The sequence below is a fragment of the Oncorhynchus keta genome, chromosome 32 (genome assembly GCF_023373465.1).
Source record: "Oncorhynchus keta strain PuntledgeMale-10-30-2019 chromosome 32, Oket_V2, whole genome shotgun sequence".
Taxonomy (NCBI): domain Eukaryota; kingdom Metazoa; phylum Chordata; class Actinopteri; order Salmoniformes; family Salmonidae; genus Oncorhynchus; species Oncorhynchus keta.
In genome coordinates this window covers 27787986-27809895 of record NC_068452.1, presented here as the reverse complement: position 1 = coordinate 27809895, position 21910 = coordinate 27787986, and the positions used below count along the sequence as shown (strand labels likewise).

General features: G+C 42.0%; 1 pseudogene; it reads left to right on the top strand.

Annotated features, from left to right (window-relative positions):
- LOC118377936 (nuclear factor 1 X-type-like) overlaps positions 1-21910 on the top strand; it is a 242269-nt pseudogene that overhangs the window by 35015 nt on the left and 185344 nt on the right.

The window sequence follows — 21910 nt, the reverse complement described above, 5'->3', positions numbered from 1 at the left end:
CCGTACGGGAGTTGTAGCGATGAGACAAGATAGGAACTACTAACAATTGGATACCACGAAAAAGGGGGTAAAATAACATTTAAAAAAATTAATTTCCCCAACAATTTACCATGCAATATAGATCAGGGTGCCAATGATTATGGACCTGACTGTATATCATTTTGATGAGAGAGATTGTGTGTCTGCGGCATGGAAAATAAAGCATTTCTGCCTTTGTTTCAGTTGCTGGTCAAACCCACACAGTTACATTGAGCATTCACTGTTCACCAAACATGGGAATGTTAAGAGATCAAATCACAATCAATTGCTTTTGATGAACATTTGAATTCTGTAAAACAGCACATCTAGGTCACTCAATCACAGACATCAAATCACTTTTTGTAGCTTTTTAGGTGTTAATTAAGTGAGTCCTTGATACTATTTTTTCTCATATGTTGCATATATATAGAAAAGGGGTGGCATATATAATTGACAACATGCTCCATAAAAACACAGAGAAAAGGGAAAAGGGGGCCAGTGCTACAGGGAGCTACATCAAACAATCAGTGCCGCCTCAAACAAATGATGCCCCTTTTCAAGTGTGAAGGCAATCCATGCAGCAGAGAGGGAGAGAGAGGTTTAACTCTGCTATCCCTTCATCCTTCCACCCCTTCATTCCTCCCTCCTTTCAGCAAACCATTGGTCAATCCAACTGCTTTTAGTACTGTGACACCCTCAGGCCTGAGAATAAGCCTCTTTCTCTGATGAAGAGACCGGTAATCATTATCACAGCAATAGCCAATACGTGGCAAGCAGAACTACTACTGTTAATGCCTTTGTTAGGACGATATGTCCATTAGAAGAGTAGAGGACATACTACAGATGAACCTTGGTCTTTAATAACCTTTGAAGAGCTGAGAAACAGCATTTCTTGTAATGGAACAACTCTTTTATGGTTTCACTCTGTTCTCCTCCATATATATTAATGATGGCCGGTACGAACATGGTTGTTGAAGCCGAACGTCATGAATCGTCTAGTTTGAGTTTTCGGTTCTTTTGGATGACTTGCACTCACATTTCTTATTCGGAAATCTAACTTGAAGAGTAAACATACAAAAGTAAGCAATGGATTTGCATTAAATGATTCGTTTATACAGCGTACACAAACACACCAACACACACAGAGGCACAGATGCCCCTTCAGTGTTAAAAGGGAAAGGGAAAAGACAAGAGTGCTAACCTCTCATTGGGTGGGATATGAATAGCCTGTGTTTCTAGCCACATCTTGGTTAGTCAAAGTCTGGGACTTATTATAGTGTTGTTTGTTTATGCATGTGTCTGTGTGTGTAAGTATTCCTTCAAGTATTGTTCCTGTGTTTTCTCTCTCTCTCTGTGTGTGTGTGTGTGTTAATGTCCGTTTTTAGTGTATATAGTGTATGTTTACCAGGTACAAGTTAAGAGTAGCATGCATTCAGAGTTGGCTTCGAACAGTGTTTGTTCCTGTTTTGTGAAACTTGAGAAATCAGGATTTAAGGTTCTGGAAAATAGGATTTTTCCCAGCTCTCCATACCAAGGTTTCCTCCCAGCTATGTTGTCTGGGCTGGCCTGCCTCAATTGACGGCAGAATTGGAATGGATGCTCATTCAGCGCTCAAGGCCCAGCTGGTGTGTTCCACAGCATACAAATGAACTGTGCTGAATGGAAACAACACTTAGAAAAATACCTTTGCTGCATCGATCAGTGAATGTATGCCCCGTGTGAATGTTTTGTGCTGAATCAGTCACCGCTGTGGGAGAAGTCACCAGGTGACAACCAGGGACAGGAAATGCCATTGTGTCAGTGTGTATTGTGTGGTGTGATCCAAAAGCAGCTGAAACGGTCTGGTCTCCATTCTGGTTCTAGCACCGGAGTTCAGGCCTCCATCATATATGAGTTGGCTAGTGCACATTATGAATCATGCTTTGTGTGTGAGTAGAAGAGGGGTAGGGATTTTCCATTAGAGGTTCTGTACAGGATGCTGATGTTGCTTGAATGAACTGTAATTGGCACATCATTTTTTACCAATATCAATAACAATAGTTATAATTATAAGAACAATAATAATAATAACAATTAATACATCATACATTTATAATAGCAATAATATTATAATTATGTTATTATTATTCAATTTAAAATGATGTTGTGTTGTATAGGTTAAGGAGTTGTTTAAAGGATGGTAAAGGCATTGATACTATGAATGACTGTTGTGTTACGTTTCAGGCCACCGAAACCTTTCTGGTGAATGAAGACCCCTCCAGAGGTCCTGGGATGCCTGAATGCTTTGTAGTATCAGATTCCTACAGGGTATGCATTATTATTGTTATTATTATGATTATTTAATGTGTTATTTGAGTCATTAGTCATTATTCTGACTGATGGTCTGCTTTCATGCTCTTGGTAATTGCACCACAATCATAATGTCACTCACAGCTCCTTCTCCTCAGCTGCAAACCATTACAATCATTATTTCCACACACACTTCGAGAAAAGGGCCTTGCAACTCCGCCGAAGCGCCCTTCCCTCGTGGGAAAGAAAAATATAACGATAATGTGCAGCATGCAGAGGTTGTATAAAATGAAAAGCGAGCGCATTGGATTTACAGCGATCGACCTGAAATGAAATGGTAATAAAAAGAGAATTGCGGGATGGGGGAGTGGGAGTCTGTGGATGACTGAAAATGTGATTGTTAATGAGGTGGGAGACAGTTTTCTACTCTTTGTTTCCAGCTAAAGCCTTTCGCCAAGTTATAGAGAATCTGAGTTGCTACAGTGTATTGTGTGTCCCGGGGTACAGAAATGAGCCATAATGGGAGGTAATTGAGTATCATGGTTGGTGGAGAAGTTGGAGAGGGGAGAAGCATTAATATGACCATATTAGATATCAGGGCCAGTGAGTTCAAGGCCATCCAGAGAAGGGTATCTGTACTCACCTCCTCATAGGGAGGTTAGGCCCCACACATCGCCACTCCAGCTACCTCAGAATCCTCTGTCTGTCCATTTTGTCTTCATATATGAGGGAGTAGTTGGTTGCGAATCCTAATCTTAGAGCACAAACTTTGAACCCTGTGACTTCTGTGCTTAACTTGCATTTGAGTTGTTCCATAGATTCTGTGTGTCCGTGGTATACAAAACAACCCTTGCAGACGCTGCTACAGTACTTCATTATAACAGCAAATCCATGATTGACTTTACCACAATGAGTGTTGTAGCACAACAAATATGTATATTCCATTGTGTGAAAAGGAGAGACTCAACAACCATAGCATATGGCTCTACCATGTGTTACTTAATGAGCGATTTACTCCCATAGACCACTAAATGTGGGGCTCATTTAAGGAGCGATGCTGGATGAGTGTTTGCGTGTGTTGCAGTCAACTCAACTCTATAAAGGAGGAAAACAGTTTTTGATCCCCTTCGAACCCACTCTCTGTAACCTTTCACTTTTGTGGTCCTGTGTGCTTTTTATGACCTCAGAGAGAGAAAGATAGAGAGAGAGAACTTCCATGAATACACTGAGTTAGACAGAGACTACAACTTGGGAACAGGATTCATTCCACCTGCTGTTACACAACTGCCCAAATTATGTGTATGTTTGTCACTCTGAAAGTTAGTGCTTATCAGAATTTATTTTGGTATATCATTTTCAAAATATCAAGGTAACGTTTGTCATTTCAGTCATTTCATATTCACGGATGGAATTAACCGGTATGGAATGCGGTGAGCATGACCTTGTGTGGTGAGAAGGGGAGGTTACAGTTATGTGGTCTGCACAACCCCCTGACCACACACTTTCCCCTCCCTCCATCCCTCCCTCTCTGTCGCTCTCTATCTCTGACCTCCCTCTGTCTCTGGCTCCCCTGGTTGTGTGCAGTATAATTGGCCACACAGAGCTCAGATCTCTTTGTTTCTCCTGCAGAGGCTTGTGGTGTAAATGCACAAGCAGTAGGCCTCATAAATCTGAGGGACTCCAGTTGTCAGATCAAAATTTCAGCTCCACAGTGACTTTACCCCCACCAAACCCTATACCACACTTAAGGACCTGGTCCAAAACTTGTTTTATTCCTTTGTAAAAAAGTGTGTGTGTGTGTATAATGTAAACATATGTTTCCCATGCCAATAAAGCCCATTGAATTGAGAGAGAGAGATTTTGTCTGTGAGAGGGTACATGCCTCTGTAAATTGTTTTCAATATGACCAATATTCTGCCCTCCTTCCTTGGGACACTATCTTGTTTTGGTAGCATACAGTATGTTCTCATCATGCAGTCATTAGGTTGGGCTGTTTTTAATTTTCAAGTCAACTTCATTGAGCAAATGTCCCCAAGCCAGAGCAACAGTGTGGCTCTGCTGTTTCAACTGCAGTCACCATTACAGGTTTCAGTCTGGATCTGATGTCTGATAGTGTTCTATACACTCTGAAGTCTTACTTGTACATCGGCCTGGGCTGGAAGTGTGTACTGAAATTCAGTCAACATGCAGAAAGTGCCTTTGTATCAGCGGGCAGAAACCAATAGAAGTAACACAAAATGTGCAGAACACTGACAAATATTTTTTACATTTGTTTCACAAACTAATTTATGCAGAGGCAGTGTAACTGTAGTGTAATAACAATGTAATACTATTTTAGGTATACCCATTCATTTACATAGCTAGAGTAACATTTACATGGGTCTAGATAAAAAATTAATCCAAACCAAGATCCCAGTGTTGTTCTATTCCAATCTCATGAAATATCTTCTCGTTTCTCAGATGGAAAACAAATGGCATTTCCAATATTTTAAGTCAATCTCTTAATATCAAGTCTTTATTTATCAACATTATGTATTTATTTTCGGCCATAGGCCCCATATGAAGCATCACCTTTTGACCTTACAGCAATCACATTCTTATGCTTGTATGGACTTTACTAATTGGTATATAAACATATTTCATAGAAAACACATCAAAACAAAATCACATCGTAGCTATAACAAATGTTTAGCTCATTGCAAAATACAATGCTCAGACTGGAGGACCTTCTGTAAAGCATGTTACCTTCTCGTTTGGGATATAGGCTACTCTACATGTTGTATTGCTAAAACGCTGGATAGTACGCATTCGGCGTTCCTATTCATTTAACCCTTGTAATAACATACTTGTTACCCTAAAGAAAGAGAAAGATGTATAGTCATTATGCATGTTTACTGAGTATGAGCTGAAACGACCGGATTAAGCGTTAGTTTGCCCAAGCATGATTTACGAAGTTGGGAGATTCATGTTAATGATATTATGTTGTATAGCAAACACCGTCGCCCCTGATCACCCCCCCCGTGCGCTCGACAGGAGAATCCATGGAAGAGGGTGGGAGACAACTTTTTTTCCCAAAAAGTTTGTGTAAGCTTTCACTTTCAGCCTTCTAGGCGGGGTTACAGTACAGCATGGAGTGAGCGAAACAGGACGGCGAGCGATTGCAATGCAGCATTACAGCGAACTTCCATCCAATTTAAATAAGCTCTCCAATTTTCATTTCTAAAAATAACCATGTACTCCCCGTACTGCTTGACACAGGTAAATGCCATTATTTAAATTTTTATTGCTTAGTATACAGTCGGGGTTGCGGGTTAGATTAGTGCTCCCACTATTTGCAACTATGTAATAGTTGAATTTGAGTTTATTTGTTAGTCTTTGTTCCTTTCTGATAGTATGTACCTTGTATCGCTGTCACCTTTTCTTCTTAGATGGCATTTCTTCGCATGGCTTTCTTATGCGTTTCATTACACATGGTTTTGTAGAGAAAATGGCGCTCCTCCCGAATCTATTTAATATAAAAGGAGGGGAGAAGTGGAGGAGGAGAAAGGAGTGAGTGTAGAAACTGGACTGAAGTTTAGTGTTACATGTGATGGTCTTACATTGACATTTTCCAAAATGTTGATCTCGCAAACGCTTGGCAGTGAGGGAGGCTACACGTGGAAGCGTGTCCGTCAAAAAGCTTTATCCGCTAACGGTTGAATCTGTGACAGTCGAGGGCTTTAGGTCGGTGTGTGCTGCCGCCAGTTCTACAGTAGCCTACTGCTCGATTCTGATTAATATAACGTACGTATTTAGTGAAAGTAAATGTTCGGGAATATAATGTATAGACTATTTTGCGCACGAGTATCTCACTGCATATATGCGCCATACAGATTATTTTCTAGGTTCTGGTCATGCCCAGTTGATATCTTATTTTAGTGACTCTGGTCCACTGTACCTAGCACAAATACTGTATTTAATCTGCTATTATAAACTCTTGACCATTTCTGTTCATAGTAAAACAACCATCCCAAAATGTACAGCAAAGAAATATTCAATCATTTTGAATAATAAACCTACCTCTGATGTTTTACTCTGTGCTGCTTTTCCCTAAATGTATAACCTACGTTCAACTATACAGTGGATGTCCAGACCCCACAACCTGGTATATTTGGTATACATACACCATGCCTTGTAAAGTTCACTCATATTCAATGGGGAATTACTCTGGTACTTCCACGTGCAATATTCCACATTTCCACAGTTGGGCAGCTAAGAATAGTTTATGAGTTGAACAGCTTATTGGCTCTAATTGGTAATTGATAAGGTTCTGCCCAAATAAAATGTACTTTTGTTAAGCAATATAGAATCTCTTGCTATATAATATATAACTAAATCAATTATTGTTCAATATGCTCATTAATGGTCAAATCTGTTTTGATATATTGTGTTAAAACTGGAGAGTTGATCAGGTAACAGTTTCAGAATCTACATGATCTTTTTTTTAAATCAAGCATTCAAGACAGGTTTTTGGGGAAAATGTATATAAAGCTTCTCTTTTTCTATTTTATGAAATGATAGTCTATTTGTCATAGAGGAAAGAGAGTGTTAACAAGTATTATAGTGCCTGAGATGTGGTCAATGGATTGTAACAAAAAGGTGCATTGCACAGTCATAAGAACTTAAACAGTTAGTTATTTAGTTTATGGATGTGTTTACTTTGAAAGCATCATGTGTATTAGTAATCGTCCTATATGAACAGTGATTTAAGGTCAGGCTCGATTCTAAAATGGCCAAATATCACACATCATTGCTTAACTTTTTTGGACTCACCCAGAACCCTAAATATATGAGGTTCAGTAACTATTCATTTATGACTTATGTGCAATATCATTACTTTTGGAACTGGAATTGTCCTTAGCTTGACAAAGTAACCTGGAGGGAAGCGTCAGAGAAAGCTCTGTTTGAAGTTGTACTGTCAACAGTATGTGTTCACAGATACATGTGACATACAACAGGGTTTTTGAGCCCACTGACTGAAAATATTGTATATTTTAGCAATACAAACCCTCATAATATAAACCTACAAAGTTCCTTGGCCTAAACTGAATCGCGAGGCAACCATCATTTAACTCTCTGCATCAATATATTCCTGGTTCTGCAAAAACATTGTAGTGGTCTGCTGCTCTTCTTTCTATGCATTTCTGTGTAGATTTTTTGTTCTTCATGGATTCTTTAAAAAGCCATGCCTTTTTCTGCGTCCAAAATAGAATGGTTGTTGATATTATCTGCAATTCTATGACTCTCCTAACCGGTGGGATAACTGTTGGAAATCTATTCCTATAAAGCAAACTTGTTTATCCCTTGGTTTTACTGGACAGTAGACTGCCAAGGCCTGTGTGATGCGTAGTTTATTCCTGATTTTACAGTGTTGTATTAAAACCATTTGACTTCCATGCCTCTGACTCCTGTTACAGAGGCAGAGAGGGTGTTTTTCTCAGTTGCGGGCACGGCCAGTAGTCTGTTTCCATTTAAAACTGTAGAATGATCATATGTTGTTCTCTATTCTACTCCCAGATTGACAGAAAAAGACAAAGCTGATTTGAATACTTTCTTTAGAAGTGGATATATATTGGAAGAGAGGGTCTTGTACTTTTTAGGCCACACGGGTCTAAATTAAATGGAACTGAGAAAGAAAATAGGCCCACATATTTAGAAATGATGGAATGGGACTTTATCAGATGCACAGAGAGGAATCTCTATATAGATTCGAACTTTTCTCTCCAACAGTTTACACATATAGCTTAATTTGTTAATGCATATTTATTTACAGGGTTTCTGGAATTGATAAATGTTGTAATTATTTTTTACTAAAGCGGTTACACGGCAGTATGAAAAGAAAATGAAGCTTGATAGAGCCAGCATTTTTTTTTGACAACAGAACTGACTGCACATTCCGCACGTGCTGCACTGTACATATGCAGAATAAAGCCCATAGGCTAAATCATTTGGACTGGATAAACTATATAAATATATTATTTAAAGCTATACATTGACTACATAGAGTTTGGTATGGTCATGCATGTTCGGGAGATATTCAACAAGATAACAGCTTTGTGCATTGCACTCGTCCAGCGTGCGTGGAGCTTGTGCCTCCCAGCCCAGCCCAAGACTCCTGCATCCCCGTCACTTCTGATGTGCCTCTTGTCTGCAGATGTAGACTCACATTTTTGTTTATTTAATTAAGGTTAATCATTTTAAAAAACGAGTTTGGACCTCGGATATGGCCACACAATATAAACAATCGAATAAATGATTAACAGTGGTAAAAGCCTCTCTGGAGACAGGCGAGATGGATGGGGTGGAATGGAGGCACATTATGGAAAGCATTCAGAGGTTCGGATATACTTTAGTCGTGTGTTACTTTGTACATGTGTTATGATGTTATAAACATTACAATGTAAGCCCATATCAAAAGTATCCACGGCAGGTATGGAAATAGACGATACCAAATTCACCGTGTTGTGTGGCTGGCTGATGTAGGCTATTGACTGAGCTATTAGACACCATTATCAGAATAGCGTTGCCTTTTCCAGTCTTGCAGCACTACACTCTTAGAAGAAAAGGTGCAATCCAGAACCTAAAAGGGTTATTCGGCTGTCGAGAACCCTTTGAAGAACCCTCCCTACTGGTTCCAGGTACCTTTTGAGTTGCATTTAGAACCCTTTCCACAGAGCATTGTACATGGAACCCAAAATAGTTTTACCTGGAACAAAAAAAGATTATCCTACGGGGACACCCGAATAACCCCTTTTTTTGTAAGAGTGTAGGCCTTTTTCATTTATGTCATAGGAACGTATAATCAAGCCAGATTAGATCAGTAAAGCAGAATTCAACACTTTTCTTCTCTACACAGTGGAGTATCCGTGATATAGAAAAATAAAAATGACATTGTTATTGTTGTTATAGTCATTAGTAGGCATAGACTATTGTTAGGCTATAACACGGAAGCATGGCATGCTTGGCTTGTTCCCATAAAGCGCACCAGGTCATAACCATTTTCTTTTCGCATTTGCCTAAGCCACTTTATGCTAATGACTTTGTTTATGCTCAAAAGTGTATACAATAAATACCATGTGATCACCCTATACTATTCTTACTCGTACTACAGTTTAACATCCTCTTCTCTTTGCTCTTCTGCTCGCGGGACGGTGACCCCTGCGCGGGAATGCTTTTCACACCTCTTAACACCCTCGCGACACTAAAGTATTGCACTACTCACCTTCTAAACAATCCATTAGTGGTAAGTGTTTCCCTATTATATTTTAACGTGTGTTATATACATTTTATTAGGCATTTTTATCATAGTTTGTTGAAGCCCATATTACTTTCTTTTTTTTTTTAACTCACATTTTTAAAAACCTTAATCTTATTGAAAGGAAGCATCATTTGCTAAATGTATTTCCCTCACGTTCGTACTTTCTTGAAAAGCAGTGAAGGCCCGTTTTTTTCTAGACAACTCACTGCTAGTCAATCACTTTTGCTGTCGGCCTGAAGTCCTACTAAGTTATTTAAAAAGCTTAACATACATAAACCAAAAGTTAACTGCGGAGAAAGAGCAAGATGGCTATTTAATACAGTTTTATTATGAGCCTAATTTCTGCAGTTTGTAGCCCAGCAGCACCGATTGGCCCGAAAGTAGCCTACTAGCCGTCTATTCAAGCAGATAGGCCTAATGTTTAGCAAAAGTAAGTCACATAATTTCATGATGTCATCTAAAATTTGCTAACTTGTTGCCTTGGAAATGTATCTTGCTTTTCCCATTTTCATGCAATTAACCCTTGAGTGGCAAACCCAAAATGTTTTACGATTAACCCATTATTTGCATGCATATTTGAGACAGAAAGACTAAACATATATTTGTAGATAAAAAAAAAATGTAGTCATAAGAAACATATTTCTTGTTGCAAGTCATCTTTGTATTGCAGATCATTAAATAATTCATCTTTGTCTTAATTACCTCCATGGATACATTTGTGGCTTAATCACCTGCCCAAATTATGTTAGGCCTAAGTGAGTATGTATTACTGTGTGTTGCTGCATGAAGATAGATTATATTTGTCTATGTCATTATCAGTTGTTAACAGGCATGGTGTTTTGAATAAAAACATATTCCACTGAAACCTCCTTGTAGACATTTTGTGAGGCGGCCTTCCAATCTCTCCTCACCCATACCCCTCCTCTTCTCCTCTCCCCTCCTCCACTCCCCCCTCCTCCTCTCCTCACCCCTCTCCTTACAACCTCTCCTCACCCATACCCCTCCTCTCCTCTCCCCTCCTCCACTCCCTCCACCTCTCCTCACCCCTCTCCTTCCAACCTCTCCTCACCCCTCCTCTACTCTAACCTCTCCTCCTCTCCCCCTCCTCCTGTCCTCTCCCCTCTCTCTCCCCAGGCCTGGAAAATGAATTGGAACAGCTGTTCAGGGGATTAAAATCTGATGGAACCACAGTCTGAATAAACAGAAATTTTGGATTTTTTGAATTAAAGATACACACACACACACACACGCACACACACACACACACACGCCAGAACCTTCCGTCCTATGTCTGAATGTGATTAGGCAGCTGTGTGGTTATCACTGAATTAGCCTGTGTTACAGGATCCACAGTTTTTAGGCTGAATGGCAATTATGTTTTATACTGATTTTTAAGAGGCATTCGGACAGCACTGACTGTGGTTAATCTATGGGGCAAAAACAAATCCCCAAAGTGTAGTGCTCCAAAACACAGAATTGCAGTGGGAAGAAAATGAGGCCTTCATGCCTTTTATAGAATTTCTATGGCGGACATATTGAATTATAATATTACTGTGCTTGAGTTCAGTTGTGCGGAGAGCAAGCCCCCTGCCCTGCAGTAAAGCCAATCAGAAGGATGCAATGAATGTATGTAGTCTGATAGTGCTTTTCTGATTGGTGTGGAATATAGCCAATGGCGTGAGCCAGTAGAAAATTAACCCATGTGTTCCAGACAGCCCAAGTCAGTAATGAATTTAATGGACATGTGAACTTTATTATGTTCTCCTCCTCTATCCCTAGTTGAAGGTTGGAGTTACGGTGAAACCGGAGTTCCCTATTGGCCCTGTAGGTGTCTCGTGGTGGGTGGCTCTCTTCCCCATCATGTAATGGGGACACCAGCAGGCCAGAATGCCAGAAGTTCACAGGGACATTGTGTTCCCTTTACTTATTCATTCCTACCAGGCCACCACCACCACCACCACCACCACCACCACCACCACCACCACCACCACCACCACCGGCGGCTTCAAGTCTCCTTTGGTGGTTGGTTGGTAGGTGGTGGAGTTGGCAAATTCAAACAGCCATAAACAATGAGGTGGCAAAGCCCTGGTCTCTGTAATCACAGATATGGGCTGGCTGGTGGCTGGTGCTGTTATCTATTCCTCAGGGAGGAGGTACTGTGTCCTGGACCTAGAGATGCCCCGACTTGGTTAACAGGTTAACATTTAATGAACACGTCAATAATATTTAAAGGACATATCAAGGTTTTGTTGATAAATGTTTTTGGAACATTTTCCATCAGACTTTGTAAGTCCATGTTGTCCACTGCTGTATCTCCAAAACATGTCTGTCTATTTTATGTAGAATTCAGTACACTGTGTGATGGGGAAGACAAACACTGGATGAATTGGATGTATTTTGGCAAGAGGGAATATAGATTTGAATTAAGTACCATGTAGTTTTTATCTCAAGCTGCATGCAGAAAAGCCCAAACCAACTGAGTCTCATTCAGTATCTGCACAGCTGTCCTAGCATCCGTGGAGAATGGATTCCTATTGCTATTGCCATGGGAGTCTCCAGCCAAGAAGAATAGGAGGATATCCAGTGTGTGTGCAAAGAGAGTGGTGTGTGTGTGTGTGTGTGTGTGTGTGTGTGTGTGTGTGTGCGTGTGCGTGCGCATGCATGCGCCACACTGCCGTCTCCACCCTCCTGCCTTTCCCTTCGCTCATGTCAACCCTGGAATGGATTATGCTTTGGCAGAACCCTGGCAATGCCTTCAGCCCCAGTGCGGTTCTGTGGTCGCTGATATGTTGTGCTGTTGCCATGGCTACAGAACACACACACACACACAAGCGCAAATCACATAATTGAGCTAGAATATACATAGGCACACACAAATACTTCTGTACAATATGGGAGAGAGAAGGGGCTCAAGTGAAAATGTGGCTTTCCCCTACAAATCAACAGAGGGAAGGATCCCTGCTCTGTCGGAGCTGTGGGCAATAAGGCAGCTGCATGGGATGGACTGACACGTTGGTACAGTATGTGCTTTCCATGATTAGTCATGAATCTAAAGAGTGGAGCACCTATTATCACCTATTATCTAACATTTAGACCACTGATTGTCTGACAACTAGTTTGTCTGGGAGTGAGAGGATATGGTGAGGTTGGTGGTATTTGTGTAAGAGAGGGGCGTGGCAGCTTGGGTTTGCAGAGATATTCATGCCTTGGTGTGGTGGCTAGAACGCGTTGTTATTTTGACAGTCGAAAAGGTATACAGTATGTTGTTCTTATTTACTTTGCCATTTATTTCTCACCATGCAACATTCTCTCTGTTCTCTACCCATCCCCTGTGGAGTGTTAGTGTGGGGGAGATGGTAAGTCCTAGTGTTTTTGCCTGATGGGCCCTATCTCAGAGGGCATCGGTGAGATAGGCAGACCTCACCCACTAGCACTCTGTCACACTACTAGGTTTGTAGTGGGGTGTAATGGCAGTTTGAATTGCAACGTGCCACACAATTCAGAATTGAGGGGATTGTCTGGAGCTTAATAACACTGAGGGAGACTGTTCTAGACAGAAATGTAGACTCCTGTGTCCCAAGTCTATCAGTAGTGGTGTTGTATTTGATTTATAAGTGATTTATAAAAGCAGGTGGATGTGCTTTTAATATCAAATACCTCAAAATGTTTCGGATTTGTTTCTCTCACACGGAGCATAAACTTCACATAAAGTGTGTGATTGGTAATATGAGAAAAAGCAAGAAGACCCATTGTTTTGGCATGTCACAGGTCAGCAGCAGAGAGCTGCTGCTGCTCATTGACACCTCACTGAAGGTCACTACAGTAGGGGCCTGTTGTTTGTTATGGAGGTGGGGACAGCAGTCTGGTCTCTGACCTCAACTCCCACTGATCTAAATATATAGACCCCTCATTACATTTCTGCTGGATTCATCTGTATGAAATATGAGATCTATCTACCCCTCTGCCTCCCCCCTCTCTCTCTCTCTCTCTCTCTCTCTCTCTCTCTCTCTCTCTCTCTCTCTCTCTCTCTCTCTCTCTCTCTCTCTCTCTCTCTCTCTCTCCCTACCAGACACAAACACACTCATAACCAAGCATGCACAAGCTCACACAAATATGTCGCAAACTTACCTATAAATCGGTAATATCTCCACATCTATTTTAACACACCCATCCAAAACACACACAGTATGTGAGTGAAAACAGACACACATACATGCACATTCAAACCCTCTCAGGCTTTATGCATTATGCATTAATGGACACATACACCGGCAAACACACACGCTCAAACACTTCCCACACCTGCACACACTTAAGCACGAGGCGCAGGTGTGCATTCTCGACTCTCCCTTGTCAGTCTGGTGCCGACCGTCAAAATCTCGGCCAGCACCACTAGACCAGAGTGATGATTGGGGAGGTGGTGTTGGTGGGGGAGGAGGGGGGCTGCTGTGTTGCCAGCGTACCATGTGTGCCAGCTCCTCGACTGACTCCTAACCCATATGGCACTTCACTCCCTAACCTCCCCCAAATGTGACTGTGGAAACATACTGCATTAGCACTTCTCCCTGCACCTGGCTGTGGCTGAAGAGACAATTATGTACATTAGCGGACAACTGCAAAATACCTCATCTCACAACAACCAATGGGGGGAGTGGTGGTGGTTGGGGGGGAGGGTAATTTAGGTTAGGGTAGTTGTAAAGTGAAGACGTCACATTGTTCTCATGTAATGTTGCCATTTTGCAACTCTTTCTGATGAGCAAGTGAATCAAGGTGAAAGTTGATTTGTGGGTTTTGGCTCAATTAATGACACTACTTTAATCTTGTTTGCTGTTTGTAAAACCTCATTGAGTTTGTGTGTTGAAATAGAATTGGTTTTGTTTTTCTAGCTTTGGGTGTGATGAATGCAGCCGTGAGTTGGAACCTGATTACTCCGATCCTCTATAAGATTACCAATCTGAAAATGATCACTTAAAGATTAAAATGTTACATCAGAGTAAACAATATGTTTTGCTGACATATTTTCATCAGGAATGAGAATGATCTTCATCGGGTTAAATGGAGCATTTAATGGGTTAAACTTGGAGGGAAGGAGCTTTCCTGTCTTCGGGGCGGGTGGAGGAGCATTGACGTTTGGATGCTAACAACCCCTCAAGTAAAGCTGTAACAAAAGGGTTTGTAACCTTATTTCAAGAGCTGCAAAAAAACACAAGTTAAAAGGAAAAAAAGTTAGAGAGACGGGGGATCATAAACAACAATATCAGTATCTTAGGCTGGCATGGCTGCACATCTGTAGGTCTCAGTTTCTCTCTTTCTCTCTTCTTTCTTTCTTTCTTTCTTTCTTTCTCTCTTCTTTCTTTCTCTCTTCTTTCTTTCTTTCTTTCTTTCTTTCTTTCTTTCTTTCTTTCTAGCTCTCTCTGTCACTCTGTCTGTGCTGTTTGGCCACCTGGTCCAGCGAGGAATTGCTGTCACCCTGGGAACAAAGCACTGCAGCTTTCTCCTCAGAGCAGGAAGTTGGGCCCTGGCCAGTGGTGGAAAATCTATACGCATAATATAACATATCCTTACCTTACATGAACTCTGAGGAGGACTAGCAGCTATGAGCAAACACAGAAAGGGTGTGTGTGTGTGTCCTGAGATTCTTGTGAGGTTCTGCTGGCTGTGGCTGTAGGACATACTGAGAGTAGTGTGGAGACCAGGTCAGGGCCCTTGGTAGTAGTCGAAAACAAATAACTGCTGCTACTCCTCTATGTGGAAAAGGTATCCACTGTACTCTGAATTGAACTTCACTTTTGGTGCTTTGAAAATGACTTCGAGCCAGAGTGTTGCTTTTGACATGGAAACTTTTCAATTTGAGTGGAAAATGTTATCCCCTTCAGTGAAAAAATAAAATAAAAAATGCAATACTTTAAGGTTTACGTTAAGTGGGCTACAGCCAGACAATCACATCACATAAAGTTTATTTTTGTAAAAAATACAGATTGTATGTAACAACACTGCATGAAGAAAAACAAGGTCAAGCCGACATATGTCACCACTCACCAGGTTCAATGGGGGACTTCATGACATCACTGTTGTAGCTCAAGGGACTGTGTCCCAACTCGAACAATGTTTTCACAAAGTGGGAAAAAGCTTCTCCTTCAAACATATGCAGGAGTTTAGAACACCAGCGTTGCTTTGCTCCTTGATCAGCCCTTTCCCATACTTAATAAGATGTCTGCTTGTTTGAGGTATAATTTTTTTTAAAGCACTTTCTCATGTGACCACTCACGATCTGAATGGAGAAACAATGTGTTTTTTTCATGGTCTCAGTTTTTAGTGCTTTGTTGAAAAGAGAATGAGGACAAAACTACAACTCCTGTCTAAGGTGTCAAGTTTATGTCAGTCTTTTTGGCACAGGATGTCTTGAGAATAACCTTGTACAACCCAAACACATATCATTATCGTCATCAGTTAAGTTACTTTTTGCCATCTGCAGCATATTATGGGGACTGTCAAGTCTAGACATGATGGACCATCCAATAGTGTTGAATATCTACATCAAATCCCTACACGTTTATTTTCATTTGTCATGTCATGTCTTTTCCATTACCCAAATACGGATAGTTCCCGACTCTTGTGGGGACCGCAATTCCCTGTATGTCCTGGTCATGCTTCTAAAATGTATGATAAATGTGAGTAGGAATGGCTTACGCGGTTGCAGAGGTGTACATTATAGTGGGGTTTTAAGTTAAAGATTTATGTTCAGGGGCCTCCCGGGTGGCGCAGTGGTTAAGGGTGCTGTACTGCAGCGCCAGCTGCGCCACCAGACACTCTGGGTTCGGGCCCAGGCTCTGTCATAACCGGCCGAGACCGGGAGGTCCACGGGGCGATGTACAATTGGCCTAGCGTCATCAGGGTTAGGGAGGGTTTGGCTGGTAGGGAAATCCTTGTCTCATCGTGCACCAGCGACTCCTCTGGCGGGCCGGGCGCAGTGCGCGCTAACCAAGGTTGCCAGGTGCATGGTGTTTCCGTGTTGGACGCTGTGTTAAGAAGCAGTGCGGCTTGGTTGGGTTGTGTATTGGAGGACGCATGACTTTTAACCTTCGTCTCTCCCGAGCCCGTACGGGGAGTTGGGGCGATGAGACAAGATAGTAGCTACTAAAACAATTGGACACTACGAAAATTGGGGAGGAAAAAGGGTAAAAAAAAAACTTATTTTACTTATTTTCCACCATCATTTGCAAATAAATTCATTAAAAATCCTACAATGTGATTTTCTGGATTTTTTTTCTCATTTTGTCTGTCATAGTTGAAGTGTACCTATGATGAAAATTACAGGCCTCTGTCATCTTTTTAAGTGGGAGAACTTGCACAATTGTTGGCTGACTAAATACTTTTTTGCCCCATCATCTTCAGACTAGATGGAAGAGCTCCTGACCAAAAGACATGTCTGTAGTTGATCTGCTTGAGTTAGCTGTGTGTGTGTTTGACTGTGTAACCAGGGTCAATGTGCTGCTAACAGCCTAGCTTCCTCCGCTGCCCCGTACTGGGTTCGAACCAGTGATCCTCTGCTTCACAACACACGTGACCGCCATTGACAATGCTCCAAAGGGTTGAGCCACTCAAAAGGTTCCAATTTAATGGCTCCTTCCACGACATTTCAAGCTAGCCGTGAAGTGAGCTTACGGCACGTCCTTAAAGCCGTTACAATTGCATAGGACACGTTTGAGCCTGAGGGATTTAAATGAGATGTTTCAGTGAGCATTCAAGGGCAATGTGCATCCATCTTTAAAATCTACAACATTTGCAGCAGCAACTGCTCCAAGTGAAAACAATCAAGGAGAAGAGAGTCTGTGTTTGGGCAATACAGTAGTTTGGTTAGCGCTCCAAGCAATTCTAATTCTAATGTGATTTGTTTGATTTTCTTCCCCCCATCAATCAACACAGTGCATATTTACTGTAACTGAGCTCTATGTATATTTGAGAAAGACTCTTTATAGCCATGGCTGGTTGTGTTCTCTCCTTGGAAGCGGAGTGTGATTAAAACAGACAATATAAGCGTATTGTATTTCCTAGGGGACAGGAAGGAATGTGAATGGATCATAACCATATTACTCTAGTTAGGAACTGTTTCTGTTGCCAAGTCAGTGGATACATGGGATACCCTCCCTAACAGTGGCTCTGCACAAACAACCCAACTCCAACCAAAAACAGCCCCCAGAAAGAAGTTTGCCTCCTCCGAACCATTTGACATTTTTTTTTGTTGTGAGAGAGAGAAGCATGTCGCTGGTGGGACTTTGGCCGGTACAAACCATCCACTGTTAAAACAATGCTGCAGTTGTCTTCCATAACCTAATTACTCCCTCCAGGGGGAGAAAGGCAACAGCACAAAATCCCAGAGTTAGGGGTTCTGATCTCCACTCTGAAAGAAAAGGCCTCATTCATTTCCCTCCACCACACAGACGGTCTGTTTTTCAATGGTCTAGGATTGGGTTGAGTTTAATAGTTTAATTACAAACTATCATGATATTGGAGTATAAAAGCTTTGTTTTATTTGGAGTCTGCTCCGTGATCTCTTATGAGAATGAGGAGCACTTTCTGTATTACGCCTAGTAAAACTAGTTGGGGTTTTGATTGAGGTCATTTGAACATATCTGACCTCTTGTCCTATGCCCATAATGTGTTTGAGCTGGAGACTAATCAGGATATCACTGTTGTCATGCTCTTGTTGATACAGGCAGACAGATACTGTAAAGGCACACAGAACTTACATGTCTTTCAGGTGCAACTTTTCTGTACAGCAGGCACGGGAAAAAATAAAACATTGTTCCCTCTTAGTTTTTCATCACCTCCATCATGTACTAGCACTGGAAGGTTGCTGAAACGTTATTACAGTAATTGAACACAAGGAAGTCTCTACAGGAAGAAGGGAAAGGGATGTGGGCAGTAGCGTTTACCAATAGGAAAACAGTGTTCATGTCTCTCACTCCCCAGAACATCACCCACCTCCTATTTCATTGGTTTTATTTATTTGTTTATGCAGACTCAGAAAATCAGAGCTGCCATTGTATGACACATGGCAAGTTTACTATTGGATAGCCTTTTTTCTCAATGTTTATTGCTAACTCAGTCTGCTTAAAGAAGTATCTGCATTTGGTTATCTGGGGCTTTTCCTTCTATTATGTGGCACAGGCTTATAAACACAGAATAAATGAGTCATGATCTTCACATTCATTGACCAGAAGACTTTATGAGGATTTCTTTGGTTGACTTTGGCATGAATACAATTCATCTGTGTATCAGTTCAGCCCCACACAAATTCAGTTTGGTAACATTAGCTTTTAAGTGTAAGTTTTCTTTGTTGTCAGTTGGTTCATGTAAATATAAGGGGTATGCTCTGACAGTTAGCGCCTATACAGTATGTCCATGTAGGCCTACTCTATGAACAGGCCACACAAGGAGATCAGACAGTGGTGTGTCTCTGTGAGTGTTTGTGTTTAGCCTGAGTTGCTTTCCTGTGCTGTGTGTGGCTGTGTCCGGCGTGTGTGTGGCTGTGTCCGGCCTGTGTGTGGCTGTGTCCGGCGTGTGTGTGGCTGTGTCCGGCGTGTGTGTGGCTGTGTCCGGCGTGTGTGTGGCTGTGTCCGGCCTGTGTGTGGCTGTGTCCGGCGTGTGTGGGCTGTGTCCGGCGTGTGTGTGGCTGTGTCCGGCGTGTGTGGCTGTGTCCGGCCTGTGTGTGGCTGTGTCCGGCCTGTGTGTGGCTGTGTCCGGCGTGTGTGTGGCTGTGTCCGGCCTGTGTGGGCTGTGTCCGGCCTGTGTGTGGCTGTGTCCGGCGTGTGTGGGCTGTGTCCGGCCTGTGTGTGGCTGTGTCCGGCCTGTGTGTGGCTGTGTCCGGCCTGTCCTGTGTGTGGCTGTGTCCGGCCTGTGTGTGCTGTGTCCGGCCTGTGTGGCTGTGTCCGGCGTGTGGACCCCGGCCTCATTGTCGCCATCCTCAACGTTCTTCCGCCCCCAGCAGAGCAGAAGCTTAACTGCTGACATGAAGGAGGCTCTTCCTTCAGTCTCTCTACTGGTTGATTAACCCTCTCTGTATACCTGTTTGTCACTGGGACTAACCATGAAGCACATCTGGGTTTCTAATCTCATGTTTGGTTCACTGCAACGACGACAATGATGACGATAGTACCATTATTACACAGTCATGATTTTATTTCAGATATATAGACATTATGCTTGAATGTAAATCGCATTAATGCACTTTCTCGAATCTCAAAGAGAACATTATTTTATTTCTTGTTTTACATCTATGAAACAAGAAACAAACAAGTACCTGTCTTGTCTATTAAAATACCTTCCATACTTTCCCTGGATGATGAAAGGGAATTGAGTCATTATCACGTCAATGACTGCTAGATAATGGTACCTGTGGGTTATGTGAAGCGGCTCTATTTAATATCATCACATGAATCATTTTCAACTCTTCCCTCCCTCTGTCTCTCCTCCCTTTTAACCTCTCTCTCTCTCTCTCTCTCTCTCTCTCTCTCTCTCTCTCTCTCTTTTAACCTCTCTCTCTCTTTCTTCTTCTCTCTCGCTCTCTCGCTCTCTCTCTCTCCCTCTTTAACATCTCTCTCTCTCTCCCTCTTTAACCTCTCTCTCTCTCTCTCCCCTTTAACCTCTCTCACGCACACACTTTCTCTCTTTCTCTGTCTTAGCAGAGGCAGTCCTTTATCAGACCTATTGCAGACACACCTACAGGAGTGTCCATGAGCTGCACCTCTATTAAACATACCCCATTTGTGTAATTTGCCCTCAGTAGCAGTAAAAAACAAAGTACAGGGTGTTTTGGCCTTACTCAAGAACCATGCAGGTGTGACTGACTGCAGATCAGCAGGCCTCATGGAGGACTCGGAAGCAAGAGTCTAATAGCTGGTTCTCAGTTTCCTCATGTGAGAGAGAATGGTAGAGAGATAGAAAAATAGAGACAGGGGGGAGAGAAGGGCACAGACATGGAGGGTGAGAAAGTGGGGGTTGTGAGTTTGGGATGGTGGCAAAGCATTTGCATAAAGGACAGGGCAGTGTGCCCGGCTGTGGAAAGGGTTGGCATGACGCCTCACCGACTGGCAGAGGGAAGACTGAAGAGAGAGAGAAAAAAATGAGAGATGGAGAAAGACAGAGGGGGGGGGGGGGTAAATTTAGTCAATAGTGCATCCCTTGTTCAGAAAGAGGAGGGCCCTGGCTGTTGGCAGGAGAGCTGGATAAATCTCTAGTTTGATTGTGTGCTAGATTGCCCCTTTATTTCTTTGATTACAAAGCATTCAACACTCTGCAAGAGTAGTGTGCTTCCCTGTTTGTGCATGTGAGTTTTTTGTGCAAGCCATGATTGTCTCCTCACATGTTTCTCAGTCTATATTTATATGTAATCAGTACAGCTTGCAATTTAGAGTGGCTTGTAAAATGCTAACTGTTCCCAACCCTAAAGCACATTAGTAACCTAGCCAATGCAATACTAAATTCTAATTTACTGCATAGGCAAAAATATATCCTCAAGACAAATGGACCACAAAACAGACAAGGAGACAGCCATTTGCTGGTGGCCTCTCCCTGCCCTCCAATCGAAATACGCCCAGTCCAAAGTGGGCTCCGCCCCCACAGACATCATCATTTCACAGGTCTGTAGCTCAATCAGAGAAGTCCCCAGAGTCACAATGCTGCAGCCGCATGGACTGCACTACTGATGATGTCATAGTAGTAGAGAGGGGACGATTATCTAGCATGGGCTTGTTATTTCTGTCCCTGGGTATGACTAGCTTGTTACCCATAAAGCCTGTAGTTACGACGGAGACTGTAATGATGCGTCATACTGTACAGGCATATGGGGCATATGTGTTTTTTAATTACTAGACATCCCTTGATTTCTTACCCTGCATTGTTTGAAAGTGGAATAAAGCCCTTTAGCTTTAGTTAAGTCAGGTTAACACATGAATGTGAGATCCCTCTTTCATGTAGTGTTGAGATTCTGAATCAAAAGGACATGTAGTGTTGAGATTCTGAATCAAAAGGACATGTAGTGTTGAGATTCTGAATCAAAAGGACATGTAGTGTTGAGATTCTGAATCAAAAGGACATGTAGTGTTGAGATTCTGAATCAAAAGGACATGTAGTGTTGAGATTCTGAATCAAAAGGACATGTAGTGTTGAGATTCTGAATCAAAAGGACATGTAGTGTTGAGATTCTGAATCAAAAGGACATGTAGTGTTGAGATTCTGAATCAAAGGACATGTAGTGTTGAGATTCTGAATCAAAAGGACATGTAGTGTTGAGATTCTTAATCA